The 9557-nt window shown below is 35.9% G+C and overlaps 1 non-coding gene across 1 annotated transcript; it reads left to right on the forward strand.

Annotated features, from left to right (window-relative positions):
• The first annotated feature begins 6013 nt into the window (after positions 1–6013).
• Positions 6014–6120, forward strand: LOC122122166. The gene has a single exon (XR_006150130.1). It is a non-coding gene; the product is annotated as a U6 spliceosomal RNA (small nuclear RNA).
• The last annotated feature ends 3437 nt before the right edge of the window (positions 6121–9557 follow it).

Genomic DNA, 9557 nt, shown 5'->3' on the forward strand with positions numbered 1-9557 from the left:
TGTTTGGCAAATAAATATTTAGAATTGTAATATCCTCCTGAAGGAGTGATCCCTTAATTAATATGTCCCGACTTTTTTACTAATTTTAATTAAAAGTCTATATTATCTGATATTAGGATTGCAACTCCTTCCTGTTTATGGGGGCCATTTGCTTGGTAGATTTTGTCCCAGCTTTAAAATTGAAAATGTGTTTGTTTTTGTGGGCAAGAGGTGATTTTTGAAGGCAGCAGAGAGAAGGATCTTGCTTTTTAATCCAAGTAGACAGATATTGTCGCTTAATTGGTGAGTTAAGTCCGTTAATGTTGCGAGATGGAACTGAGAGGTATTTGGGAGTTCCTGCTATTTTATGTACCTTCTTGGGGGCTGGGAAAACTGGGTTCTTCTTATGGTTCTTGGATTCTTAGTTTGGGTGCTGTTTCTTTGCCTTTATTGTGGTCTTGTAGGTTTTCTCTGTGTAGTACATCTTTAAGATACTTTTGTAGGGCTGGTTTGTGGAGATATATTGTTTCAATTTTTCTTTGCAATAGAAGGGTTTTATTTCACCTCCGATCATTAAGGAGAGTATAGCTAGGTAAATTATTCTTGGTTGATACTTGTTTGTCTTTAGGGCGTGGCTTACATCATTCTAGACTCTTCTTGCTTTGATTGTCTCTGCTGAGAAATCTGAGGTGATTCTAATTGATTTCCCTTTATAGGTGATTGATCTTTTATCCATGATAACTTTAAGGATCTTTTCCTTGGTCTGAATTGATCCTGTGTGTATTATAATGTGACAATGGGATGTCCTGTTCTGGTCTGGTCTATTGGGAGTTCTAAAAGCTTCTTGTATCTGAATAGGCCTATCTTTTTGCATGTTTGGGAAGTTCTCTGCTAGGGTCCTGTAAAACAAATTTTCTAGACCATTGACTTCTGGCTTTAGGTGCTCCGCTACGCCCATTATCCTCAGATTAGGCCTTCTAATATTGCCTTCCTAGGGTTGAATGTTGAATAGATCTATCATATTTCGTGGATTTGTCTTGGATGGTTGTATATTCTTTCTCGATAATATCTAGGCTGTCTTCTATCCTCAGGATTCCATCGTCTGCATGGTCTATCCTACTATCCACACTTTCTACTTTTTTTCCCTCTAATTGGTCGGCTTTTATGGCTTCAAATTCTTCGTTGGATCTTTGCTTTATATCTCGTATGAAATTCTTTACTTCCTTAATTTGGTGTTCAGTGTTTATTCTCAAATAAGTTAGTTGATTGGTTATAGTTTCCTTGTACTCCCATTCCTTCTTTTAGGATCCATTCAGCATTCCCTTTGTGGATTCCCTGACTTCTTTCTGCTTTCTGTTTATGGATTCCATGATCTCTGTCCTCTACTGATCTTTGTCTATTCGCATCCTGATCTCTCAATTCCTGTATTACTCTTTGATTAGCGTCCCCACGTTCATGCAATTCCTGTAGTTCTATTTGACTGATCTCAGCGTGCTCACACAATTCTTTTATTTCTCTTTGAGTGTTCTCAAGCTGCTCATGCAATTCCTTTATCTTTATTGAGTAGCTTCCTCACACTCATGAGTTTCCTGTTTTGATCTTTGGTTTGCCTCCTCTCTCTCCCTATCATGCTCACACAGAGTCCTTTGCAGATTTTCAATCTTTTTATTTACCATGTTTACCATTAGTGTTTGTAGAGCTTTTTGGGGGCTCTCTTCTGGATTATTCATTATCTGTTCTGTCCACTGATTATCATGAGTGGGAGTTGAGATACCCGGACTTACCATTTTTCTTGTGTTTTTCTGGCTTATTCTGCCCATTTGGGGTGAGAGTAACTCCAGTTTTGTGCTAGAAAACTATCTTAAGGCAAGCATCAATGAAGTCTGTAGTTGCACAGTCAAAAGTCTACAGATACAATCTAGTTCAACAGGTATATTTTTCAACATCAAACAACTATGTATTAATAGGCTACGAACCGCAAAGAAGAATTTGGCAAACCAGAAGTTATTATGTTTAGCGAGAGATGTGGGTATAAATAGGAATAGAGGGATGTGGAAAGGTAGAGGGAGAGCTAACATAGTCCTAATCTCAAAGTAGGAAATAGAATGATATTAGAGACTGGGGAAAAAAGAAAGAGAAAAAAAGACAAGGAAAAATAGTAAAACAAAAACGTGAAAAATTTAAAAATAAAAATGCTTATAATTTATATAGGTATATAGAGGTAGTACGGCTCTTAGGGAATTTAAGTCTAAGAGGTTTTAAATTCAGTAATAAATTTCTGGATCAAGTGTGTATACAATGGGGGATAAGGTCTAATAACCAACTACAGCTATATCTGAGAATGAGCAGAACAGTGATTAAATCATGCAAAGAAGAATGAAAGAGAAGAAAAAGTGAAAAGAATAAGAAAGAAAAAAAAGGATCAAAAGGTCAGTAGAACTAAACAAAAATGAAAAAAAGCACACACACACATATACCCTTAAAATAAAAAAATTATAAGAGGAAGAAAAAAAGTTAATAATTAAAGTTAAAGGTTAAAAATATTCAAAAAAATTTAATAAAAGGTACCAAAAAAGAGTTCTTTGCTTTTTTGGGGTGAGAGGGGAAGATGCTTTATCTTCCTTTTGTCCATAACCAGTCTCTTGTTGGAATCTCTGGTCTGCTTGGGGTGTTTGATTTTCCTGTAGCTTGGTTGTTTTCTTAAGTCAGTTTGTTAGAGCAGGCAGAAAAATGTTTTGCTTTACCCAGGATTTTGTCATCCTTCTCCCAGGCTAGTTCAATAAGAGGGAGATCTGCTTTGATTATCACAAAAGAAGGTGATGGCTGTTTCTTCTAGTTTGGAGATGCTGTGATGGGGCTAGGTTCTGGGTAGAGTTGAGGCCTTTCAGCAAACAGTAGCTTTTCCTTAAGGAGCTAGCTTCTGAGGCAGTCACAGAGCCCAGCCAGGAGCCATTCTCAGGGTTTTTTGTTACTGAATTTCTATTGATTGTCTTGGCTGCTGTAGAGAGGGGGCAGCCTCTGGCTTTGTTTACCCAGTGAAGAAAGCCAGTCCTGGGGCTGGTGCAGGCCTGGGCTGGGTGAAATTTCCCTGGGTGGAGCTGAGCCTGGCAGGTCAGGTTAGGTTCCGGTGACCTGCTAAATGGCTTTTTGTTTTCATCCAAGGACTGAGTTGGAGCTAGTTGGTCAGCCAGGCTTTTGCCAGTATCAAAGATGAAGATCTCCAGTAGTGGGCAGGGTGGAGTGACCTTCCCTTCTGTGCTCCCTGAGAAGGAGTGAGGAAGTCAGGCTTCTACTCACACAGGAGTCTGTTTCCTGTGTCTTCTCTGGTCTGGGATCTGAAGGATGAAGATGTCTGCTCCTTGTCAGTTCTTGCTGGTTTTGAGTAGAATCCTCTCTCCTGCTGCATCTGGCGCCTTTGTCCTAGACTCCTTGTGTTGCAGGTATGGCGGCTACAGCCGCCACCACCCCTGCCACAGCCGCAACCATGACTGAAAAGTGCTAAGATTTGTCTCCTTGCCTGGATTTTCTCTCTCTGGCCTAACTCTCTCTACTGTGATGGCACACTTGGTGTGATTCTCTGGCTTAGGACTGTTCACTGGAGGACTAAAACTGCTTTCTATGTGAGAGCTTGTTTAACTTCATCTTCTCCTCTACTATCTTCCCGGAACCCTAAATTTAAATTTAAATGATAAATTCTTTTAAAATCATTTCACTCGGGCACAGGTATGGATAGATAGGTGATGTGGGCAGAATCAGAATTATTCAGAAGGTTGTAAGTGGATGCTTACCTAATTTTCTCTCGGCTGGATCACAGAATATAGACTGTCCTAATTGGAAAAAGTTAGCCTTCCGAGGTTTTCTACATATAAACACTCTATCAACATTTTATTAGATGACTATTCAAGATTAGCTATATGTTGATTGATAATGACTGATCATGACAGAAAGTTGAGGGAAAACCATCTACACTTCAGTGAGGTTCTGATTTGTGCTTCACAAACTTATGAAAGCTCTACATGAGAAATATAGCAGCTGCATTTCTAAAAAGTCCTTGTGTTGATACACTTTCTAATATTTTCTCAATTCAAGTACTTCTCCTTGGAGTCCCATACTACTCAATGATGCTGTATTAGCTCCTTGTTACAATTTGCAGACAGGTCTTTTGACGAAATTTGTGTTTTTCAAAATTGCTCTCCAAATTCCATCCACAAACTGCATACTAAATTTATCTGAAAAAATTTGTATCTGTTGATAGTGCATATACTTTTAGTTTTCATTACAAATATAGAATGTAGTAAAAATTCTCATAGCAATTATACTGAACTAACTTGTGGGCAGATTCTAATGTAAATAATATACTGTGTTCATGTAAAGATTTTGAGTATCCAAAGTAACAAGCCTGTGGTCCTAAAACCAATACCTTACTTATACTGAGTGACAAATACAACTTCAAATAAGTACAGAATTTTTCCTTGTATCTTTTTAATATATATTTTATTATAAATACTGTACAGAGTGGTTACAGTTACATTAGTAAGGTAATGAATACATTTCTTATTGAGCATTGTTACCCCCCTCCTTTGTTTTTCCCCTACCATCCCTTTCCTTCACACATCCCCACCTCCCCCATTCACCCATCCTCTGATAGAGTGTCTTGTACATCTCATTGTTACAATGGGTCAACCAGTAACCTTTCCTTATATCTTAAATGAACATATGCTGGCTTGATTTATGCTGATTCTACTTGTGTAGACACATCTAAAATCAGTGACCAAGTCCAAGAGCACATAAATGAAATGCCATAATTTTTTTGTCAGTTGGTATAATTGTGTTCTACACATTTATTGACAGGTTACAATTTATTTTCAAACTTTAAAACATTAAAAATACTTTCGTTTTTTCTTATTTTCTTGGCCAGGAAATCAGCAAGACCTCAGTCAGCATTTCTCATATAGAATTATCAAATGGGTTAGTTAACTGTTTATGTAGAGTCCAGTTTTCTGAGTCCAGTTTTCTAACTCATCTGCCTAGGAATTCATGCTGGCTGTTGGAAAAAGAGCTCACGTAAAGATGCCATTTAAAGCCTTATAACTTTACTCTTTACCAGGGTATTGTCCTGCTACTTTGGTTGTTGAGTGTGTCTACAAGAATTTGCATTCCATGAGGAGCAGGGAGACACCATATGACTTATACTTACTGAGATTTCCAAGTGACTTGGTATCACTTGTACTGCATTTTGTAAGTCAAAGCTCTCTAAAAATACCAGTTTTAAGAGATAAGAGGACTGGTAAAAGAACTCTTAGAGACAAATACATCTTCAACTTATATTGTTCCAAGTATTCCATTTAAGGCATATTCAACAACTGGTGAAACTTGTGTTGGCTGTAATTATGTGTCTTTGTCCATGTGTGCACGTATACATGTGTATATGTATGTTTGTGAATAGTAATATACATGTGTACATTATGGCTTATATCATCATTTACTCCTTGCTAACAAATTAGTAAGGAATCCCTAAAGATTTAACAGAAACTGTGTAGTTAAAGTCTTAACTCTTCAATCTGCTTCTTTACACAAAGACTTTGCAAATTCTCATTAATAAAGTTTCCATAAACTCTGAAATGTACATAATTAGTATTTAATGTCTGCTACCATAAATTTTAAATACTTTATAGAAAAGTTTTATACCTGCCTAACAGTCCTATTTTTGGCATATATAAGTAAAATCCCCAAATTATCCATATTTAAAACATTAAAACTTTTCAAAAACCTTAACACTTGCTGCAATGTTCATTTTGACAGGTGCCTTGTATAGAATAATTGAATTCCTCCTCCTACACATCTCTTGAACTACAAATATCTGGAATTATTTTGTTTTTGGCATGTCTATCTTGATTTTATTCTTAAAGGTGTGCTTATGTAAGACATACATGATTCTAAAATTTCACAACAATTCTTCTGAACTTACTTTTTATTGAATTGTCTAGTTTAATAAAATGACTAAAAATTATACTTTATATATAAAAAATGTTCTGTGTTCAATTTAGCATCACATACTCTAACATTGGAACGATACAGAGAAGATTAGCATGCCCCCTGCGCAAGGATGACATAGAAATTTGTGGAGCGTTCCATATTTTTACAACAACAGATGCTGAAAGGTATGTGGCCACAAGGGAACCGTACTGCATTCTTGGTGGGAGTGTAAACTTGTTCATCTACTTTGGAAAGCAGTATGCAGGTTCCCCAAAAGATTCCACATAAAATTCCCCTATGACACAGTAATCCCACTTTTGGGGATTTACCCAAATGATCATAAACAAGATCATACTAAAACTACCAGCACAACTATGGTTATTGCAACATTATTTACGATAGTTAAGATATGGGACCAACCCAGATGCCCCCATTAGATGAATGGATCAAGAAAATGTGGTATATATACACAATGGAATTCTATGCCTCCATCAGAAAAAATGACATCGCCCAATTTGTTAGGAAATGGAAAGACTTGGAAAAAAATTTATTGAATGATGTAAGCCAAGTCCAAAGAAACCTAGGTCCCATGATTTCCCTTATTTTCAATAATGAATATATGTCTGGGATAAGCAGAAAAGTTCAAAAGATATGTGCATATACTCAGATAAGATGATGTTAAAGAAATTGAACCCCAAGTAGGGATACAAGTGTTTTTTTGTTTCTTGCTATTTTTTCTAACGTACTTATAATGTGCAATGTCATTTTTTTGTTTCTTTGTATGTTTCTCCCCACGCTATAACCCCTGTTTTCTCTGTATTTGAAGTTGGTGCACTTACATCTTGTATGTATGCTTCTCTAATTTGGGGAGGGGAAGGGAAAAAATACTCCAATAGGGATACAAGTTGACCCATTGTAACAATGAGATGCACAAGACACTATGTTGAAAAATGAACTTTACAATTTAGGCAGAGGCAGGAAAGGGGAGGGGAGTGTACTTGTGGAGGTGGGAGGGAAGGGATGGTAGGGGAAATACAAAGGAGGACGTAACAATGCTTGTTAGGAAATGTACTAGTTTCCTTGTTCATGTAAATGTGACCCCTCTACAGTATTATTACAATAAAAAACATATAAACATTTTTGAGATGCAAGAGTTTATTTCCTCTATTTTACCCATATAATATCGTTAACAAAGAAATTAATGCAGAATACTGATATGAAGGTAATTTGAATAAATGTGTGTGTGTGTGTGTGAGTGCAGCAGCCCGAAAGCAAACACGCACGTGCATGCAAACATGCCATGCATGTATATTGGCGTGCTCAGAGTTTAAAAGCAGGGCTTTAAAGTCTTGCTAGACCTTTCCTATCTAGATTGGTGAGCTACTCTATAAGCTACATCTCAATTCCTCGCTCTTTGCTAGTTCATTAAACATTTTGAAAAATAATTTCATGAAGTTTTTTTTTTTTTTTTGGCCCTGATTGGCTCCCAAGTGTTATCCACAGATCTGAGTCTCCTGAGCAAATATTCAGAGTAGATAGGTATGACCAGCCAGCACAAGTCTTTTAGAATAATTTTAAAAATAAAAGAAAATTTACTTCATGGGGCCTGTTTTATCATCTCCTAATTTGAAAGCCTTTTGGAGTAAGTATATGTCAATTTAATTCATTTAGGGACTGTTAAAAGATAGTAAGGGATTATATTTAAAAGTTTTAGTACTTTTTGAAAAAGAAACTGGAACTGTGGAACAGAAGAAATTTGGCTGTCTTCGGCCCTCAATTTGTAAGCTCAGCTCTGTGCATGATGACCCAATGTCACGAACACAGTCTGTGTTGAAGACAAAATGTGACAGTAAACAATCACCATGGGCAATATTTGCTATGCTATTATTTCTTGGACAATATGAATATTGAATTGAGAATGTAAGAGAATGGAGAGATTTTACCCACCTTTTTGGTATTGCTGAAAGACTTTTGGAAACTTTGACTCATTTCCTTCCTCACTGTGTGTGTCTTTGGGCCATACGCTTACTGTCTTTAACTACAAAGGAGGAGGCTGCAATGCTTGGTAAGAAATGTATGCATTATCCTGCTCATGTAATTGTAACCCCTCTGTACAGTATGTTCACAAATAAAATAAAATTAAAATTAAAAAAATTAAAAAATAAAAAAAAACTACAATTTTTCTCAACACTACAATGGTAATAACATTAGCATTATAGCAGATGTTATCTTAGAATTAACAGAATAAAACTTCTGAAACCCTTAACATAAACCTATGAATGAGCTTTGAGTTTAGCCAACATTCTTTTTTAAATACCAAATAGAATGTGATAATTAGTACAGAAACCATTACATGTAGTGTGAGCAACCAGAAGTAATATCTATTGACCATGCTCTGCTTCCAAGGAAGCCAGGTGGATAACTTCTCATGCTGTATATCAAACTGGTTATGTTATGTCGTGATAATGTAAAAATATCAGGGACAGAACGATGAAGGAATGTTGTAGACTGAGGTGAAATCCATATAAAAATGTGCAAAACTGATAAAACATAAAAGTATCTGAGCAGTGTATTGTGTTTTACATCATTTAAGTTTCATCACAAAGATAAGGAAGACCTAGAAGAATAAATTGTCTTTTTGATATTCTATCATAGGTCCTTAGAAGGTTGAACACTTTCCTCATTCTCGTAGAGGCATCATCAGATGAGGGGAATTATATTTTTTGTTTGCTTCCTTCCATTTATTCTTCAGTTTGAAATCTGTACTACATGAGATTGAAAGAAACCAAGTGAAATTAGTCATGCAGGCTTTGGAAAGAACAATCAAAATAAAATAAATAAAATATATATAAAAGTTCTAACTAAATTGAGTTATGTAGTCTCAAGCGTTAACAGAAAATGATTTAAGCAATATCATGCTATTAAAAATTTTTAAATGTTAAGAGCTGCTTAAATTTTTCCTTTCTACTACCTTGAATTAATTATTGATTTTCTATAGAGAGACTAAAGATGAGGTTAACAAGAAACTTGATTAAAAATGGACAAATGTTCTGAATAGACATGTTTTCCAAAAAGCCCTGAAAATCGCCTGTGGATTTACAAATTTGTATTTAATACTACTTCTATGCTAGCTTAATGCTTTGTGAGCAGAAGTCATTAGAGAAACGCAATTCAAAATTACTATGTTACTACTTCTTAACTATTATAACTCTTACCTAAAATATCCAAGGAACCAGGTGTGGTGGTAAAGGTTCGTAATTCCAAGTGATTGGAGGTTGGAGTCTAAGGCCAGTCTTGGGTACTGCACACAGTAAAAACCTGCCCTTTAAAAAACTCAAAAGGTAATAATGTTGGCTGGCGACACTTGAGAAAAGGAAATTGTCTACACTCTTGGTCAAAATACAGGTTTGTGTTCTCATTGTAGAAAGTAGTATGCAGTTTTCTAAAGAAATACAAAGTTGAAATACCATCTGACCCACCAATCACGTGATTATTTCTCTCTCGGTAACTCATAAATATATCTGTAGTTCATTGTTATTCACATTATTCACAACAACAGCCAAGATATAATTCGACGTCCAGTGTTCAACTACAAACTAATA

Source organism: Dipodomys spectabilis, unplaced genomic scaffold (assembly GCF_019054845.1).
Source record: "Dipodomys spectabilis isolate Male_0828 unplaced genomic scaffold, ASM1905484v1 ptg000205l, whole genome shotgun sequence".
Lineage (NCBI taxonomy): Eukaryota > Metazoa > Chordata > Mammalia > Rodentia > Heteromyidae > Dipodomys > Dipodomys spectabilis.